The following is a 19,999-nucleotide window of genomic DNA, read 5'->3' as shown; positions in this document are numbered from 1 at the left end:
TGAATAAGTAAACAACCAAGGGATGAACATAAATGAATACATGAGACACGCCGCTGGCATGCTAATACAGATTCCACTGCTCTCAGTAGAGGCAAAGCAGAGCCAATGGCTATTCCCCTCGCTGTGTCTACTTTGAAACCTGCGCAAAAAAAAATCAAGAATAAGATAAATGTTATAATTCAAGTCAGTGATTAGGAAAGGTCTTAGCGTGTGTGTCCACATTTGACTTGAAGAAGTTGTTCCAAGTATCCATCTCCAGTAAGCTTCCTGTAAGTCAACTGCAGCTCTCAGATTCACAGTATTCACTATCTGCAATCTGAATAATTCATGAGCGAACAATAAATACCAAAAAAGGTCTGTCAAAAGGGGAAATGACTGTGACCTTCTACGCAAAGTAAGTGGAAGTCGGGAGAGCGATATGCGGTGAGAGATAGGTAGAAGACAGGGATGAAAAACGACAGGCAAACAGAAACAGAGAGGGAAATAAAATGAGAGCTGTACAAACGAGAGAAATATTTCCTCTCTTGTAAAAAAAAAAAAACTCCATATGCTGGAGTGTGATACGGAAATAGCTCCTTCTGTGTTCATGAATCTCTTACAGCGCAATCAATGGGGTAAGCGATACATAAAAGATGAGGCCGAGTTTGACCTGTGCACTGAGGGGGAGGGGAAGCTTTCTGCAGAGCCTGGACTGGAGGAGATGGCGATTTAGACTTTGTCATGGCATCCTTTGAAGTTTTGGCAGACGAGGACGGGCTGTGGATCAGTCCGTGGCCCTGCTGCATTAACCCCCCAAGCCCCAGCTATGCTTGCACTGAGTCAGCAGCAGCAGCAGCAGCACCAGCGGGCTGCCCGCCAACCCAGCATGATGCATAATCTCTACACTGGTGTAGCACGGATCCATTATACAGAGCCATTATTCAAACTTAAGCAGTGATTATCTCTATGCTTTATTACATTTTCACAGCAGCATGACTTCACACCAGTCGGATGCGGACCTGATGCTTATTTTGGACAAAGATGGAATTTGTGGAGCTCATAACATCAAGTCAGAAGTTGTCGTGTGATTTCTTATCTGCTGGCAGACAGCACAAAGAAACACACAGGGAAGGACCTTTATCATGATGATCAAGATCACTGCAGATTGAAAGTCACACTCACACACACACATAAAAGGACTCTTAGCACACTTTCTCCTGATTGTCTGAGGCATGCGGGCACTCCGGTGATAAATAGAGGTGAGTCACGTCAGAGAGAGGATTAGAGGGGCTGTGAAAAAGCAGAGAATTATTGACGGAAAAGAGGAGGATTTAGATTTAGCTCTGCCAGTCAACAAGAGCCTCTAACCCCTCCCCTGTTCCCTTCTACATACACACAGAAACTAGTGATGACTCAGTAAGACTGTCTCAGGTCACTTTGGACTGACATTGCTCAGGCAACCATAAATCCAAGCTGTGGACCGCTCTGACCCGACTTTTTCTATTAGGCCTTATCCCATAACTGCAAACACAGTCAGCTATGAACATACAGTAGCATCCTTCAAAAAGCTAAAGGCCAGACCAGAGTGATGCATAATGGATGAAGGAATGCACAGAGTCAGACGTGGACTTGTAGAATCTCATCTATCCGCAGAAAAACATACACTAATCCGATTCAAAATACAACCAAATCTCTGTGTGAGTCAAATAATTCCAGATTTTGAATAAATCGTGGGTGATTAAACTAACCGGAGTCCCTTTTCCTCTGGATAAAAAAAAACACTAACATCTGGATTTTGTCTTTAGAGGAAAAGGTCACAATCGGCATTCATTCTGGGGACAAATGAAGAATGATGCATTTATCGGCTCAAGCTACGATTAGCAGGGACAGACAACCCGATATCACGCCAAAGCGTGTAATAGACCAGAGGAGAGCGTGTCAGTGTGACCTTTTGCCTCGTCCCTGCCCTATGTATGAAGGTGCTGTAGCCTACCAGCAGGGGGCAACAAAACTACTTAGTTAGCTTTAGGGAAAATGTCATGGTTGGCCTTAAAATAAGTACATAAACTAACTACAATACGTAAGGAAACAACATAACATAAGTACGGAAAACACGTCAAAAACGTCACTGACGTAGCTTACAAAACAAAACACCAGTTTCGATCATCGGTCTCCTCCTTTTCGAGCGACCGGGCTGTGATGGAAACATGGTGGACACGCTAATTTTCGCCCCTTTTCCGGCGCCTGCTATGTGTATATGTGATTAAACAGTATATGCCAAATAAAATAAAATCAACAGGGATTTGGACAATTATTAGAATTTATTAAAGTACAAAACATACAATTAATATGCTCTCCTCAAAGCCACCAGACTACAGTCTGTAATTTCATCTTGCTAATCGTCGGAAAACACACTTCATTCCAACTCAACAGAAACAAAATAAAACCGTCCTGGTTAGTCTACATTCTCAGTCTTGTGCTTTTTTTCTGCTGCACAAAAAACTTAGGAAAAAAAGCTAAAAAGGATGAAAGTGGCCGAGGGCTACCCGGAGAGAATTTCAAGAAGGAGACAGAGTGTTTAAAAATCTATCTCCAGGGCTCTGGGTAGGAAAGAAAAATCTGTTTTAACACTACACAGACTGGGGTAGGTTAAACTTTTTGCACTGCCAAAGAGAAAAATAAAATGTGAGTTGTGTCCGTATGTGTACTTCTAGGTTTGCCTGTGAATGTGTAGTTGTGTGCGTGTTCTTGGGGGTTTTTACAAGGGCACTGAGATGTGTACAGTATTTGCAATTGTAATGCACGGTGTGATTCGGAGGCAGGGGGGGTTGACGGCACCCCACCTGGCTGGTTAGACTTCCAAAGGGCACACTTAATGAATTCACAGCGCTGTAATGTGAGAACCACACACACTGATGACAGGTACTCATTTATTAAAAAGCAGGTGTTTGTGTGTATATAATATGCGTGCATGTGTAGAGCTACAGAATCACAGCAGGATATTTGACTGCACTTGCTTGTCAAATATGACAGATTAGTTATCATCCAGTAAATGTGCAGAGAGTGGCGTTGATTCCTGAAGAAAGCTGATACGTATATTATTTTAAAAGATTACTTTCCTGATCTAAAGTAGGTGAAAACAAAGCTGTCGAGCCGTTTCTTATTTTTCTGCTACGGTTATTTCTTCAGATGCATTCTTATCTGACTCAAGGGTCTAAGTATAGAGGGTGCCGTATGTTATACAGGTCGTAAACCCCTCTAAAACAAACTTGTGATTTTGGGTTATATACTGTAAATACACTTGACTTAACCTATGCTGTCAAGTCAAGTGGAGGATGTTGGAGCTTTTAACCACCACCAGCTCCACACACTCCCCTTGCAGTTAATCACTGCCTATAAATTCCCATCTCTGGGAAACAGTGCACACAACAATAGAAGCAAAACAATATAAAGGGGTTTTGCCAATGCTGATAGAACTACGCCCCATATTGGACTCACTTCAGTGTTTGCAAGTCGGCTAACCTTCGCAGAGAGCAGGACAAGCATGAAAAGAGATATGACACCTTCTGTCACTGTCTTTCTATGCAGATTTGCATTCTGACATCGTTGTCAGTTTATATTAGGACACGGGTTATATCCTAGAATACTTATGAACCACAGCCAAAACAATCAGATATGAGCAGCAAATTTGGCAGCGAGCACGAAGGCCTGTGGTGTGAACGTAGTGGAAGAGTAAAGGAGACATATGGCACATTATGTCTGACTGTGTGAATGTTACTGAGTCTGAAAGTGAAATGAATACCAATGTGATATCTATAGAATCCTTTTAAGAATCAGGAGGATCACTCCGTTTCTTATCCCACAGTCGGACTCAATAGATGTTGACAGCTCAGATAAGAACTCCTACTGGCTGACTATTGCATTCTGCTTCCTTTCACTCACCCTCAGGGTATCTGTTGCCATTTTCAGTGTTAACCAACTGTGATATGCAGTTGACCTATCTAACAAGCTACATGATAAACAGAAAACTTAAAGTTGGACTGAAATTTCTCCACACTTTTTGTGTAAGGAAACACAAACTAAAATGATACTGCAGCTATTGTGCATAGTCTTTCATTTTATAGGCTACCGACTGGAGCAGTCCATAGCCCTGTTGCCTACGAATGTTCATACAAGATGTTTGTTTCCCCTTTTTCAACAGGCCCACATAGCGCTTTATGCAACATAAGTGATTTAAGACATCTGTCTCTATACAACATTAAATATTTTGGAGGACCCATTGTGCTATCAAGTTTGTATTCCACTCACAAACTAGGCTAACTAACTTCCACTCGGAAAGTCACAGCTAGTTTTCTAGGCTTGATAATGTTTGCACAGATTTCCACTAAATACCGTTACTTATTGGTCATGTTATTTCAACACCTGCTGAGTCATCGGCAGCTCCTGTACATTCAGGGATGAATTCACAAAAGGATTGTGCGACTTTTGCGGCCGCTAAACCTGCAAAAATAAGACAAAAAGAAACCGTGTAATTCTCAAAGCACCCATAGAGGGTGAAATGTACGCCTAAACCCTAACTTAGCGCAAATAGCCACACGTAGTTACAGTGAACTTCTTAACGTCTTCAGAGAGTTGGTGGTAACTGAAGCGCATTTGGTATCACGCCCAGACTTTCCAGTGATCATATTAGCAGTGAGTAGCCCGGCGAAGGCATCGTCATGCTCCGCACAAACTCATTTATTATATTTTATGCAGTGACAGGATGCAATGACAGTTGTGTCATGAAAAATAAAAGAATAAAGCTCCCCTACATGTCATACGTGAGAAAAAGAACGAGAAAAACAAAAAAAGGATGAAAAAATAAGGTTGTTATACAAACAAATAGACAATTATTTCGTCCCTCTCCGTTCACAAAAAGGGCAAATTGCACTCAGCTGCAAAATTTTACAGGCGTGTTTGCACTGTAATATAATTAGCGCAATATCTTTTGTGAATCGGACCTTGAGACGGGGCAGATATCGGTTGCAAGTGATGCGCATTTGTTCATGGTGCTATCAGCGGCCGCAATCCATTCATTTTAAATTCACACCTCAGTGTAAATGTATAGAAAGGTATGGGTCTAACAGCAACAGTTCTCAAATCGCAGAGGCTAACAGAAAAAAACAATGTCTAACAATCGCCCAGCTGACATTTGTTTGTCCAAACAAAAAATTCTGCTCCTTGGTGAACATTAATGTAGGCTAGGTGGTGCTAATATGGCAGAAAAATAAATCAAACCTAAAATGAATATTTTTGGTAATTACAATTTTGAGAAAATAAGTACACAAGCCAAAACGAGCACCAAGGATTAACTATATATGCTGATTTCTTAGAAGAAGAAATAAATCAGTTTGACTTTGAACAAAACGTTGACTCGAACATAAGGCAGGTAATTAGTTCCATGCAATATCTTCCTCAGTAATATTTCACCCCATGAGCGCCTGTCAGCTTTGTGCTCTTTCGGCATCCCCATGACAATCCTGATTGAATTAAGAAATTTAAACAGCCCATATTGTTTTCTTTATCTAAAATGACAGTGTGTTCAGTTAGACCTTTCGCCAGTGAGAGACAGGTCTGGGAATGTGAGATTACCCACCTATAAATGCCCATCTGTAGTCTGCCAGAGAGCCTATAATCAAATCCAATCATGTCGGCGGCTAGACGACACTTCCTGGATACATGTGCGAGTGCACACTCTTACATTCACATATCATATCCACACTTATTCTGAGAGACGATGGGTTTAATAAAAGTCAACGTATATACTGTCATGGACATCAAGGCACCAAAACGTTTCCACATATCAATTCCACAGAAAATACAATAGAGTCTAATAAATTGAATTCTATGGGGACATTTTCCTTCAAGGTCTGAGCTTTGAGAGGCAGAAGCACAGAACACAGTGTTAATAGACACAGTCCATCTCCACTTCTGTGTCTCCCTCTCCATTCATATCGGTCTCCCTTATCTCCTTCCTGCTGCTCCCTTTCCAAGCATATTGCTCCCACAACCGTATTTGTGATCTTTTTTGCTCTCTTCCACTCTTTTGTTCCCTCTCATGCATAATCTGTGCTCTTTCCTGTCCTCACTTTATTTCCCCCAGAGACAATCTCTCCCTGGCTTCCTTTCTCTCACTCCATCGCTCTCTCCGCCGCTCACTCAGAATAACAGCAGCGATCTATCAGAACATTTTCTGTAACCGGAGGGCAATTTTCGAGACCTGGCGGAGCATCAGCCTTTTTGCTATACTGTACCAAGACACTGTTGTAATAATAACACCGAGAAATCTGATTAACACGGCGTAGTATGTGTGCCGCTGCAGCAGCAGAGGCAGCGATAGTAAAGCAGCAAGGCCGGTGATTTCATGCAAATTCACAAGGCTGCCGCGGACTGTGAATGACTGACGTGGGCTGAGGGGAAGGGTGCATGCAAATAGTGGAACAAGAGAAAGGTGTGCTCAGTGATTAAGTGGTAACAAAGGGGGCTAGGGACTCCAATCAGGCCAAATCAATGTGAACTAATCCTGTGCCAATTAAGAAAGCGTGGTTCAACGCCCAGGACCTAATTCAGTTCTCACTGTGAACGGATTGATTGAAAGTCCTGGACACAAGCCAGGAGAATGAGAGAATGCAGTTATGAGAGATTTCTTTCTCTTCTAACGGACACAGCTCTTGGCATTCAAGGCTACATTGATCGTGGGTCAGACATAAAGTGTTTCAATGTATCGGCCCCATAGCTCAACGCTCCGCGGTACTTTGAAGAGACGATAAATGGGATCCAGCTGAGAAGAGGAGACGGGAGGGCTGATGATGAGTGAGATGGGGCCGCTGCTGATGATACTTTTTCCTTCACCCTGATTAGCTGCTTTTTGTCATCTTTTTCTTTCATGCCTCAGCGATAACCTCCCTTTGTGTCCCTTTCTCATTTTCCGTATTATAATGATTAATACTGCACCTTCAGAAATGTGCATTGCATATTCACAAACATGCTCTCTGCTCCTCTGCCACACGCACACCGCCAAATAAACAGACACAAAGCTCTGGGAGGATGTTTTTTCCCAGAATAAGAGACAGACAGACAGACAGTGGGGGAGGGAGAGGCGAGAAAGACATGACAAGTGTGTGATAGGACAATTTTCCAAAATATGAACTCTTTCTTTTTGAATAATTCAACAATTTTTGCATTGTCAAAGGTAGCTGTTGTGAGATGAGGGGTTGGATATCACGATGCAGTAATAGTTGGTTGAAAGCTGATAATATACATTTTCTCTGACAAAATTGGCTTCTAACTTTAATAGAGGACATGAGAAATGTAATCTTTATCAGAGACAGTTCAGAAAGGAGACTGAGAGTCAGATCCTGTATCTGTGTCACGTGGGTTTCGCCAGAGACTGGCGGCATGTCCTGAGTCTACTAACTCCAATGGGAGAAGTGAACATGAACACAGATTATGACTGATTCTTTCGCCCCAGAGTCACCAAAGTAAATATTGGACCCATTTTTCACGAGCCACATATCCTCCAGAACATTCTCACACTAAAAATGGCATTTTTCAGACAGACAAATCATGAGAAAATGAACTTTGTTTGAGACCTTTCTCTGTCTCAGCAACACACTTTTCACGAGATCTGGCAACTAACTAAGTTACAGAGAATCCTCTGTGATCCATCCCCATATTCTGTACTCTCAGTATGAGCTGTTACCGTCAGGAAGACGATAGAGAGCTCAGCGGTGCAAATTGAATTGGTTTACAAGCTCCTTTGTGCCTGTATCAGTTGGAATTTTAAACAGCAGCCTAAAATAAGCGGAAGGTACGGAGGCTGTACTGGGGTACGAAAAACACAAACTGATCGATGCCTCAGGGTGTGTGTTTTTATATTTGTATTACCTGCACTGTATTTTTATGTTCTCTTTAATGTCTTCTGTTTGCTGGTGTTGTATGCCCATACGTGTTGATGGGTCTAGCTTTGTAGAGTCAAATTTCCCCATGGGTACAATTAAGTATATATCTATCCATCTATTGTTTCTACAAAGCCTGATCTAACGTATTCCTCTGTGCAATAAACATTCATTGCTGTATTTATTAAAGTTAAACTTCATCATTGAGCCACATCGTTGTAATAGCTGACATTTTCCTTCATTAAAATTGAACATGGGCAGTATAGTTTATTTTGAGTCTATCTCTTATACATGTTCCTGCTGCTGTAAATACGCACTAGCTCACCAAATTCGCGCAGGGAAATACACCCCAAATAATGCAACATTTATTAACATTTGCTAAAAACTACAGTGCCTAGCTGTTTTAGTAAATTCATATTATTTTTTAAAGCAAAAGTATTTATTGCTGACCGTCTATTCATGGGATTTATTGACAATAACAAAATGTATAGAATACAAACAATCAGCAAAGGTTTACAGTAGATAAAACTCTGTGTTTTAATATAACATGAAGCATGATTTTACATCTGTATGTCCTACTGTGTCTCTTGCCTCCAAATGGATATATTTCTGTGTTTTTCCAGTTTAGAAATCAGTCAAAGACCAACGCGTTCATCAATCAGATGATTGATTCGTGTTGCTGTCCGAGTGAAGGAGAGAACTGTCAATCATCTTGTTGCACAGCCTACTTAACATGATGTGTGTCTCAAGTTAATGCATTTGTGGCCTTGCCAGACCACAAAGAGCAAAGTGAAAATTAATTGTGGGAAGTCTTTGCCAGGCAGCGTTATCCACAGGAACAACAGCAACACACCATCAAACAACAAAATGTGCCCAGAGGCTGCTTATTTAACTGTGTCAAAGTGTTCTATGCTGTATTTTTTTTTTTCTCCTTTAAACTCCAAACTTTTATTGAGACATAGCGGTTATTTGGAAAACACTAAATCCTTTGAATTAATAAAACTTCTTGCATAACGGCAACATCCTCTTGGGAAGCATAATTCACTGATATTTTCTTGAAATGTTTTTTTGAGGTTATGTAACTGAATAAATTAAAAGGATTTTTTTTTATGTATAGAATAAAACACATGTGTCTGATAGGGGAAGAAATAAGACAGACAGGAGTCAGACAGCAAATCTAGCAATCTGAAGGAAGCAGATATCCCATTACTGAGCCAGTAAGTGTGCTAAGCTCTATCTACAGTGCAGAGCAGCAAGCAGAACCTATCGTAACACACGCCGTTAAACCTCACATGGAGTGAAGGAGGGCAGAGGGAGAGAACAGCCCTCATGTCATCTACAGCAAGCAAAGTGGGACTGAATGGGCATCTAGAACACCACTTGGATGAGTTACAGCTGAGAGACAGATGCATCGTACAGCTCAGAGGACCAACAAAGGAACAAACAGATTAGGAAAAAAAGGAGAGGACATGTCGGAGACAAAAGAGGATTGTGTGAAATTCACAGGAGAGAGATTTTTACAGAGCCAGACTGTCTATAATCTTTCACAAAATTGAAAGAACACAAGACAAATGAGAGAAGATAATGTTTTTTTCAAACCCAGGGAATACAACGTGCAAGTTTTTGAGTGTCATGAGACAGGAAGGTGGAGAGCTACCTGAACTAAAGCTCTTACAGCCGACCCACAATTTGTTTGGCTCAAGTGCTCGGTAGCATGTAATCACATTTCTCTGAGACGGCTTTCCTGTCACTGGCTGCATGAATACACCCTAATAAAGCAGAAAATGCCCTGCTAGTGCTACTATACTCTTATTGTCTTTCCCTCATCACACAGAATTAACCTTTACAACTCAAACATACTCGAATCCTCTGCTGTAAGAACAAAGTAACGGTGCTATAAAACTGACAAGCATTCAGTGTTTATGGTGTTATCATAAATACATCGGCATTATTAAACACAAAGGCCTTAAGAGAAGAGCTGACTTCAACAATATTCAAACGCACTGTCTGGACATAGATTACAAGTCATTCTTTTTTTAAAACCAATATTGATGTTTTCCATTATTTTAGGCAGTGGTTTTGTTAATTGATGACCTTTAACAACAATGGTCCAAACAATCAACTAAAATGACAGTTAATCTATAATTATTAATTTACTATATTTACTATTAATCTTGCATGACAGACTGTAGATAGCCTGTCTCACTTATGACCTCTAAAACAATGACCTGCACTATTGTAAAACACTATATGATGTATTATATTGTTTTCAATTAGCCTTTTGGATAATGTTAACTTATCTGCTATAATGGCTCAAATTGGGCAATCCTGCCATTCAGTAATTGGGTGTTAGGTTACAATAGACCTTTTTTACAGCAGATATTTTGACTTGTCAAACCAGGAAAAGAACAGGTGAAACTAATTTTATTAACGATGGCCATGATGAGCCGGGTCAGAGAACCAGCATGTGCAACACCAGGACCCTGGAACCAGCTCACCTACTGTAAGAGGACTGCACTCTTTATTAATATCCTTAAATACACTTTTGCTTTTCCTGCTATAACAAGCCAAAATGTCTGCTGTGAAAAAGGGTCCATTTCACCTGCTTGCACAGGTTTGGTGCAAATTCAATGCAGAATATGGACTCAATCTCAATCACACTAATTAGAAGAGAGGAGGGGGCAATTATATATTAGTATAGCCTAAACATAGAAATAGAATGAGAGTTGAATGGACATTCCCATTTAAATCAACATAGCAGGATGGTCAGAGCGGCAAGCATCTTTATGTGACTATTGCCATTGCAAACAACAGTGACCGTTGTAGCTAACTTCCATATAAAGTCAAAGATGACGGGGATATTTCAGTTGAGATTTTACCGTTGGCTCGGTAACACAACAGGATACATAGATATTGGTAATTATGACTGTGATTATAGGCCCAGGCTACATGATGAGCATCGACAAGAGACAGACAAATGGAAAACACCAGCTTAGTGTTGACAAGTGACCAACCTCCGGGTCTGAAAAGTAAAGCCAATGAGGTAGTGCCTTAAACTTGCATTCTCTCTAACAGCCAGCAGGGGGCGACTCCTCTGGTTGCAAAAAGAAGTCTGATTGTATAGAAGTCTATGAGAAAATGAGCCTACTTCTCACTTGATTTATTACCTCGGTAAACATTGTAAACATGAGTTTATGCTCTCAATTGCTAGTTTTAAGTCTTCTTCAATACAGCATGATGTTCATTTAGTAAATTATGGTCCCATTTAGAGTCAAATAGACCATAAAGCAGGGGATGCTTTAGGGCGTGGCTACCTTGTGATTGACAGGTCGCTACCACGGCATTGTCCGGTCTAGGAGTTGTCCGTGTTTTTGTCTTACAACTTTAACCCTTTGACAGTGTGTTTTCAGTTCATGAAAGTTGATTATAACATTTGTGGTCGCCTAAAAGTGTCTTATTCAGCGTTCGGTTTTACTTAGCTCGACCCTCTCATGTCAGTTCTGGTTGCAAATAACCAAGATGGCAACAGCCAAAAAACAAGATGATGACGGCAAAAATGCCGTACTTGAGGCTCCAAAACGGCAGTCAACAAACCAATGGGTGACGTCCACTTCTTATACACAGTCTATGGTGTGGACGGTAGGCCAAAATGGTGTTCTCAAACTAGTGAGTGTGGCACACTTCACGGCCACTGACCGTGTGTTGTCACCATAACAACTAGCAGCAATCTTCATTTTCTTTTGAACTAGTCAAATGATCATGGCAAACTGTTCAATGTCCGTTCTACTCTCATTCTATTTCTATGAGCCTGAGAATGTTTTGTGGGTGAAAACTGTAAAATGGCACAAAAAGAACCTCAAACGGTTACAACCCGCCCAAAATAATTAATAAATAAACAAACTAAATATTTAAAAAGATACAGAATAGTACATTGTGACCACTTGTAAGACTTGTTTTCCACATATAAATGCTGGCCTACTTGCTCCAGTAGATTGATTATTTTTCAGTAACTCCATTATATTTATGGACTGGTTTAATCTTCTAATAAAGACAATACTGATCGAGTCTAACATTCAGTAGCTTGTGCAGCATCTCTGGCTCTTAAAGAGCAAAGTAAATGTGGTTTGAGGCTGTGTTGAAACACTCCTACTGAACTCTGATGATATGATATTAATTACGATGTAGTGATGATGTGACTTACGAAGACATTAGGGAGGCGTAGTGTTGTGAATGGTGAGCGAGCTGAGGTGTGTCACCGCTGATAGTCTAGATAAACAAACAGAGCGAACAATGCTTTTACAGCATATATCTCAACGTGATCATCAATCCTGCCTGGGAGGGGAAAAAAAGGTTGAAAAGTGCACAGCTCACCACTGTCAAGTAAGCAGATTAATAAAACATTAGGCTTAGCTCTCTCACCGTGATAAATTATCATTATTATGCAACATTGTTCGCATAATTTTGCACGACTCTGCACACGTCTTTGTACAGTAGCTCATTTGGCCTCAGGCACCGTGTTCGTGCTCCTGCTCCATGATACTCATCTAATTCACTTCTTGCATTTCATTCAACTCATTTGAACCTTAATGTTATTCTGCTCCAATGCACCACTGGACACTCGCCATCTCCAACTGTACAGTGTGTACTGTACCATACTTGCTTGAATACACATCAATAAACGTGTATTTTTCTACTTATACTGGATGAAAAAAGGGTGCTTACATTCTGTATATGAGAATAATATTGTCTTCAGGTTTGTTTCATTACAGGAATAGTTCCCAAAATGTCAAACTATTCTCTTAATAGTGTACTTAATAGTGTAATTATCTATTGAACTGAAACATCTGAAGTCCTCACAGACACATTGCAGCTATCTCTTGTAAAACATCTTTGATAAAACATACTGCATACACATCAAGAAAGAAACCAAATTGATCTCCTGTAATAGGTTTCCTTTTATCCTGTTGTTTTTCCAACTGTTTGCCAGTTTGTTTTTTATTGCGCCTCTGCACCAAATTCTACATTTAACTCACATACTGCAGGGATGTGATGGTTCTACAGAGACTCCAGAAGACATGGGATATGCTTGTGTAATTCTAATGTTTCACTCTCGCAGAGTCTCATTAGGCTAACCCTCCCCTCCCCCCTCCCCTTTTCAGAAATTCACAGAAGCTTCACTGTGTCGACAGCTCCTGAACATTTGTTGCATCTGACAATTTAAGCAGATAAATAAAAGATGGCATCCGCACAAACATAAAAGAGACTATATAAACATTCATTTGCGTGCAGAGAGTGAAACACGGACCTGCAGACTGAACACTCACCCCTCCATCTGGCTCGTACCAGCTAGCGCTCAAGCAACCCCATAAGAACATCATTAAATCAGCGTGTACACACTATATGCAATCTCCCATTAGCTTGTTACCTAGTGTGACTGTTCACACGAGTCTGTGAGTTATACGTTTAATGCAGCGAGAGATCACACTTACATAAGAACAGTCTATGGGAAAAAAAAGCATGATTCATTAGGAAGAATGGTGCCTCTTAAAGAGATTGATTCCTGTTTATGAGTCCTATATGACATTCACATATTTCTCTGATGGGAAGATTATGCCTCTATGAAGCAATAAATCAAGTGTATTATATTACAGTTATTATATGTGAGTGCTTGCTTGAATGCAAAACAGATGCCTATATGGTTAGATCATATGAATACAAATGTTTATAGGATGTGACTGCACTACATCACACACCATATGTATTTTGTTTTCCAGGGCAGCATCTTTCATGACACCGTTTCTTTTTTGTTATCTCGAGCCATGTGTCCCTCCTGTGTCGTCCCACATACTGGTGAGAGGAGCACTCCTTGATCTCTACCTCAGCTAATCTGAAGCGAAGGTAGTCAGGCTATCAGTGGGGAATTTAAGGGGATTACACATGCTGAACAAAATAAGGCTTAGACGGAATACTACACAACCTGGTGCATGCACACATAAACTTACCGCGTGTGCACACAACGCCACATGCAATATCACTGTAATGGTGTCCACAGAGGGTGGGGGTTAATGTCTCGGTCTCTGGTGTGATGTCTGATGTCGTCTCTCGCCGTTTGCTCTGACTTTGAAAACATTTTGAAGGATGATGAGTTGTTTGCACGATTTGACCTCATGAAGCTGTGATTAAACTTCTAAATTTGTAACGCTGATGTCAAACCTTTTATCAGACGTCATGACGCAGATGCCGCTTACGCAACTTTTAAAAATATATTTTTTGCCTTTGGTAATGAGATAAACGTTGCATTTGTGATGTAGAGCTGCAGCGATTAGTCAATTAATCTATTAGTTAATAGATGAAAAAAGGCAACTATTTTGATAATCCATTAATTACTTATTTAATCAAAATGTCAAAACTTTCTCTCGTTTAAGCCTCTCAAATGTGACATTTTGTAGCTTTTCCTTGTCTTGTAAATTTAATATTTTGGAGTTGTGGACTGTTAAGGCCTTTGCAAACCAGTCCGTATTAATTGTCGCACATTTAAAAATAAATGTAACCTCCCGTTGTGTCAATCACATTTACACACCGACTCCGAAACTTTCATCCGTCATTAAAGTTTTTGGAACAGGTTTGATTTTCTGTATTTTTTTGCATCTGTCAAAAGCCAAAAGAGGGTTGTTTGACCACTGTCTGTGCAAACGTCATCCTCCAAAATGGCATCTGATAAACATTCACTCTGTCTAAAGAAATAAAAGAACACAGAGATGCAGAATTTAAAGATAGATTGTGGCAGGTGATGCCGAACAGCTTAGAATCAGGGATGGTCGCAAAACAAAGGATGTAGGAAAGATTAAACAGTAGTGATTTTGCTTTAGGCAGCTAAAAGATAGCTTCTTGCTAATGTCATTCATTCATTAGCCCCGTGTGGGACTAGTGCTATCCATTTCATGGCACCCAAGTAATGAATTCAGTTTTGTCTTGTACTGTGATTTTCTGCAACGAATAGAATAATAAGACGCATCAGACTCAGTGTGCAAGGTTTCTTAGTGTAACGTCTTTTAGTAGATAACGGAATAAAAAAATCGCATACAAAAAATACGTACTTGGTGTGCAAAGACCTTTAAACAAGATATTTGATGACATCGCCCGGGGCTCTAGGAAATTGTGATGGGCCGTTAAATTGAAAAAATAATCAGCATTAATTGACTATGAAAACAAATATTGGTTGATGTATGCACAAAAGTCCACTACTGAAAGTTAAAGACTGCTTTTGTAGAGGCCTGAGGGATCTTTCAATAATATCCCAACATACTGTTGATGAGTTTGCCTGCACTTAAATTTTGATGACTCAGTGTCCAACTCCTCTCTATACTCTCCCCTCTGCACATGCCCAGCTGTGCCAGAGGAGCTGAGAGAGTTGAGAGAGTCAAGATAAATCAAGTGTAGGTTATAGTTGGCAGCGAGCGCGGTGGTTACATCATCGGCCAGGATCTACAGTAAGTGTCATCACCTGGGGAGAATCTGGTACGGTCAGGCCGGCAGCCAGCAGCACCACACTGACACTACGACTGCCTCCCGTAACGGCACGTCAATCTAAATCACACACAAAACATGCGCCTGTACGCCCACTCACATGCACCCAGCGCTATAAATACACATCGCCACACAAGCATATGTGTACAGGATTACTATGAATACCGGCTTAATACACATTCAGGCATGTACAGAAACACATGCATGTAAATGCTAAGAAAATGAACTAAAACACAAAATGAAACATGACCTTCAGCTAAACATACTTTCAAACACAGACAAGAAAGTTAAATACTTGACAGAACTGCTTGTTCACTGAGTGGCTGCAACTCAAACTAATGCCATCCTGTGAATAGCCATGAAGGACAAAACAAAAATAAAGAAACTGCTGTGTAAAAGCGTAAGATGGAAGCACAGAAATCATCAGTTACAGTATTTGAGGCAATCAAGCATAATAAAAATCTTGGAACTGACGTACTTTTATGAGAAAAAATTGGCACGACTTGCATGAAACATGCGTAAGATTTCAATCGATGAAACATCGTCACCTCAGAGCTTGAAGACGTCACAGCACGGTGTTAATGTTAGCAACAACAATGCTTTTGTGGCCCACGTCTACTCCCTTTCCTATATTCACACACAGCAGTCAGTTAATCATTTTCATTGACGTTTGCTTTGGGGCAATCAGAGGATGTTGACGCATCACTACGGCGGTGGTGGTCTAGTTTGTTTTGGGCCTGTGTATAAATCAATAGACACACATTGATTGTTAGCTATCCCATTATTCCAGCCGTATAGCTGCAGGCAGAGTTTTCACAGGTCATTGTAAAAAACGTTGTATATGATTAATTTTTTGATGAGCGCAATGATTATGCAAAGACAAGAAAACTACGCTAATCATTTAATGACCTCAGTGTAAATATTAAACTACTTTATAAACTGTTGTCCATCATGAGTATAAAACTATCAGAATTAATGTTTGGCAATGAACAAAAGCTTAATTAGATGTCTAAATGTCTGGTGTAATTTCTGCAGGATTTGTTCCAAGAATTTATTACGTGGCTTGCGACCAAAAGCAACATGTTTTTCATCAAACTGTGTAGTGAGGATGCCTTTCAAATTGTCTGGCATTTTGAGACATGAGAGAATCCAAAAGCAATGCCAACGTTTAAAGGGTGAGTACAGTCAAAATGACTGAATGACTGAGTTTAGGCTTGAAGGAAATCTGCCATTTATCACAGCCGGGTGTAAACGCGACAAGTTAATTGCAGCGTTTACCAAACTCAATTGCACATGAGCGGTGCTTCAATGTATCTTCCTTCTTATCTTTTCTTTGACACGTTTCCCTCTTTTTACCTGCTCAGATCAGCCAAACATAAATGACTAATGGTTTAATGGCGCACACGGAGCGGAAACCACTTTGTTTTAATTCAAGTGACTGCATAAATTACATCAACAAAATGTATAATGACTCACGCTTCAGTACATTTTGTTTTGTTGCAACCTTCATATAAAGCAAATGAGCAAGAGAATTGCGTCTGCTAGGTGTTACTCCTCCCCACTACACAAACACACACACTCTGTTCCCCATACCTCCCCTCCTACACACCAAATCATTATGACAGTGACTGCTCATCCCGCCGGCTGCCTCCTCGTCGTCAACGCTGGCCCAGATTCCATCAGATTATACAAATGACATCATCAAGTGTGTGTGTTTTTTGAGCATGTGCATGAACGGTTGTATATTGTCAGCGCGGTATCTATTGCTATGTGCATTCATGTATATTTGAGCTCTCAAAAAAAAAACCCTGATATTATAAAAGCATCCTCATATAACAAACAAAAAGAACATGACAAACCTTCAGCGTGGCTGAACAGAGAGGGTTCGACTGGGTTTCATCACACTAAACAAACGCACACTGGCTTTAGAGACACGACTCGCGTGTCTGTCAACACGGGAAGTACATCTGTTGTTCTGCGGGCCACTGAACTTCAACAGCCATATATGCTTATGTGCATCTCCAGTGACAAGACTCATCTAGAAAAGAGCATCTAGGCACTTTCACATGCAAAGAATAATCCCGCTGTGCAGCAGCCAACAGAGGTATCGTGACTTCAGCCATACTGAAGTACCTCCCCTCCTGCTGTGGCTATTCACATATGATGGAAAACAACATACGATGAGGGATTATTATTACTTTTTAGTGCGTTGCAGCCACATGGAATACGGATCAGACAACAGTGTCTCTGTGGGATACGCTGAATCAAGGGCAATTCTGTTCGACAACTGCATTATTTTAAAAAAAAAAACTGCCAAAAGGAGAAAATATCTTAAAGTCAAACTCAAATCACAGACGTTTTTGCCGTCCAAAATCATGTCAATGTGATTTGACAAATCTATTATTGAAATTGAAAGAAAGAGGGTATTTTGAGATACATCAGAAACATTTGCCTCCGAGCGTCTGAGTGGGCGGGTTGGTGTAAGGCTTTGATTGACAGCTAAGCCGACGGGGGTAAAATGTAAACAAACTTCTGCCGACTTACAAGGAAACGACAGCCAGGGTTTTGTCAGCAGTGGCATTTATACATATTTATAAGGATCGCAGAATTTAGCATCGAAACTGAAAGATCCTGACTTCTACTGTCACACTGAAAGTTTTTAAGCTAATCGATGTGCAGCAGCTAACGAGCTAATCAACTTTGTAGCCAGCAAAATTACGTTAACGGTGTGCTTTTACACACTGATGTTTGTTTAGTAGTTCAAGCAGCAAGCTAAGGTGCAAGATTTCTGTTCACGCTTTTACAAATCATAGACTGAATATAAGAAGTGGACATAGTACATTGTCAGACTTCACCCACTGGTTGGTGGACTATAGTTTTGAAGCCTTAAGTTTGGTATTTTGTCAGTCGCCGTCTTGGTTTTATGCAACCAGAAGTGACACCAGAGGGTGGAGCTAAGCACAACCGAATGCTGAACAAGACATTTTTAGGCAACCAAAAAGTTACAATTCACTTTCATGAACTGAAAACACACTGTGAAAGAGTTGAAGTTTTAAGACAAAAACACGGACAATGTCCGGACTGCACAACGTCGTGGTAGTGACAATCTATCACAAGTTAACCACGCCCTAAAGCATATGCTGCTTTATGGTCTATTTGACTCTAAATGGGACCATAATTTACTAAATGAACATCATGCTGTATTGAAGGAGACTTAAAACTAGCGATTGAGACCATAAACTCATGTTTATAATGTTTACTGAGGTAATAAATCAAGTGAAAAGTAGGGTCATTTTCTCATAGACTTCTATACAACCAGAGGAGTCGCCCCCTGCTGGATATTAGAAAGAATGCAAGTTTAAGGGACTTTTCAGACCTGGAGGTTTCCGACTGGTACAAATGAAGGAGACATTAGTATGGGCACTATACTAATATGGGTTGCGATACAAAGTCTGTGTTATGTTCCAGTCAGTTGTCTCATCATTGTCAGCCAATAAAAGAACGATGATGGTTTTGAAGCATTTCTCTACCTACGTAGACAGATACATTCTTACCTGCATATCCACAAAAAAAGGGGGTGTTGCCATCAAAGCAAAAAATATTAAAAAAAAAAATTCTCAAAAGAGTGTACAGGACATGCCATTTCATGTCATTTGGACTTCAAATTGCCTGCTGCTGTGGCTATGAAAGCTTCTGTAGGTGTCATATAAACACTAAGATCTGAACCACCCCATAAAATGTATGATAATTATGTCCAATAAAGACCGTGAGAAAAAGTGTTTGTTGGCATCGCGGCGTCAAGAAGATCTTTTCTCACTTAGCTTATTGGAGCCTGAGAAAATGCCCTGGCTTGTCACAGCTATCCAAAGCTATTGGCTAGTGATGACCCTGACTAAGCCATTTTCTGCTGCCTGTGCACTCCCCTCTTTCCCTCTGCCAGAACCGCCAAGGAGATTTGGGTGTCCTCACAGATGCCAGTATTTCATGCTTTCGACACGCAGGCTTTCTCTGTCTGTCTGCCTGGCAGTGTGGAAAGCATTTAGGGAGGGAAAAAAAAAACAAGCATCCTCTTCTCGACAACTTGCTAATTACGCTACAAAAGCTTGCTTGCTGTCCATAATGCATTAGATACATCTCATTCCAAAAAGGGACAATGGCATTAATTGATTTGCTTTCTGATCTCAAATTAGTGGGTAAAAAGGTGCCGGTTTGCATTTTCCACTCGCTCTTCTTTTTGATGTGGCAAACAAGAATTCGTGAGAGAGACCAGAACTTTGTAAAGTATAATCCGGGCCAGAACCGTCTTATTCAGACTATAGAGTTCAATGAAATGCCTGTCTGAATGGAGTCAGGGAAGTAAGTGAGATGGAAATGAATATTCAATTACAGTGAAGATGAAACAACTTGAAGTCCCCAGCCCCTCTAAGCGTTGTCAGGTGGGTGAGTGGTTTGATCATTTCGTCTTACAGCTTTGCAGTGTTGGACAGTACCTACACAAGAGCTGATGGTGAACATCACACTCACTCAACCAGGCGTCCTTTTGAACAGCCAAGATA

The 19,999-nt window shown here is 40.5% G+C and overlaps 1 protein-coding gene across 5 annotated transcripts in view; it reads right to left on the bottom strand.

Annotated features, from left to right (window-relative positions):
- Positions 1–19,999, bottom strand: part of dlgap1b (discs, large (Drosophila) homolog-associated protein 1b) — a 108,549-nt gene that overhangs the window by 71,144 nt on the left and 17,406 nt on the right. Inside the window, exon 1 of one of the 5 annotated variants that reach the window (XM_037757391.1) lies at positions 10,011–10,021. The exons of the other annotated variants lie outside the window; for them this stretch is intronic. The gene's annotated coding sequence lies outside the window, so the exon portion shown is untranslated. Of the gene's footprint in view, positions 1–10,010; positions 10,022–19,999 lie in introns of those variants that run through there. 5 annotated transcript variants of the gene reach the window in all.

This window comes from Sebastes umbrosus, chromosome 21 (assembly GCF_015220745.1).
Source record: "Sebastes umbrosus isolate fSebUmb1 chromosome 21, fSebUmb1.pri, whole genome shotgun sequence".
Lineage (NCBI taxonomy): Eukaryota > Metazoa > Chordata > Actinopteri > Perciformes > Sebastidae > Sebastes > Sebastes umbrosus.
This window is presented reverse-complemented; position numbering and strand designations above follow the sequence as displayed.